Consider the following 1,608-nt stretch of genomic DNA (forward strand, 5'->3'; position numbering starts at 1 on the left):
TAAGCCAAAAAATTTCTCATATGTACTTTGTTGAGCACAGCAATCAAGTATCATGCTGCAGAGTTCTTTGGTTTGACTTTCAGGAAATTCCATGTTCAGCAATTTGTGAGCACATTCTTCAAAATCTAAACTTGACCAAATAGTAAGAAAAATTGCACGACAAAATAAGACCAGATTCATTTCTGTTTTGTCATGAGTAGTCACTTTGTGTTCTTCCTTATCTTCTTCTCTCTCTTCCTCCTCTTCTTCCTCACTCCTTCCAGCATCTTGATCTGTGTTTGAATCACTATCTCCTTCATCAAGAATTTCCTTCTTAATACTTTTGTACTTCTCTTCATTCTCCATAAAATTAGGATCCATCTGGAAAACATTAAGAACATCTTCTGTATTGCATTCATCCTCCAAAGGGAGCATATGGGTGAACTGATCATCTTCCTCCACTAGGTCAAGTCCTCCTAGGTGGTCCTTGAATCCATCCTTCCATACAGCAAACATTACTTCAATCATATATTGAAATTTGCAGAATGTTATGAAGGCATTCAAATATAGCATTGATTCCTCTTGGTGACACTTGTGTTACTTTCAGGCCACATTCCTTGAGAAAACCAGTAGCTACTTCAACACTATCATCTGTTGGTCTTTCCAGGAGCAAAGTGAGCATCTCTAAGTATAAGACCTCATGTGCCACATTTTGGTTAATAAGATGTGCCACAAATTTTGAAGCAGTCAGGCAAAGTTGCTTCTCATTTCTTCAGTATCCTTTTCAAAAATTAAGAATTAACCTTCTGAGGATTAATTCACCAATTTGTGGAAATTTTGAGTTGAGAATTGCCACTAATGCTGCATAGACATGGGTGAATATTGGAAATGCACTCTTGCTTGTAAAATAGATCTGGACAGCAGACCTCTTCCTCAAGCTATATTTTCTTTTAGAAGCTCTTGAATAATAACACTTAGATTGGAAATGCTGACTTTGTTGATAAGACCATTGATTGACTTCTTTAGGGCCTCCCAGCTCATCCTCTGGTATGCTAAGCTGTTTTTATCTGTAATCTGTTCTTGCAGCATCCTGAGATTTGCAGGGGGAATGTATGCTCCACCAGTGCAAGTAAGGAGAAGATCTGGCTCCTCTTTTCTCTTTTTTGCAGTAGGTTCATCCTGATCAGAGGAACTCTGGGTTACTGACAGCTCTGGGCTTCTTCTCCTGGGAGAAGGAGATTTCTGCGATGTTTTCTGATCTGCATTTCTTTCTCTTTCTCTGGGTTTTTCTTGGTCTCTATTTTGTGACTCCATGCTACCATCATGAGAATGTCCTCTTCTCAAATGCTCATGATGTGACCTGCTATAATCAAAGTAATCTCTATCTCATGGGGATCTTTCTGGTTCTACATATCTGTCTTCTGGAGAGGAGGTCCTCTGATATAAATTATGGTTTTCCCTTCTGTCATGATCAGCAGAATGTTTTATATGTGCCACGCTGCTTTTCATTTTCCATCGCAGTTGATAAATAAATCAAAGATTCCTCCAATTGGTTCAAGTACTCAATGGTCCAATTCCTTGTACTTCTGTCTGCAAATATCACCTGAAGCTCCACCATGCCACCATTAC

At 38.9% G+C, this 1,608-nt stretch overlaps 1 pseudogene; it reads right to left on the reverse strand.

Annotated features, from left to right (window-relative positions):
• The window catches only part of LOC100950042, a 40,132-nt pseudogene extending 38,644 nt beyond the window's left edge, over nucleotides 1-1,488 (reverse strand).
• Nucleotides 1,489-1,608: the final 120 nt, after the last annotated feature.

The sequence above is a fragment of the Otolemur garnettii genome, unplaced genomic scaffold (assembly GCF_000181295.1).
Source record: "Otolemur garnettii isolate 467f Iridium unplaced genomic scaffold, OtoGar3 scaffold00172, whole genome shotgun sequence".
NCBI lineage: Eukaryota > Metazoa > Chordata > Mammalia > Primates > Galagidae > Otolemur > Otolemur garnettii.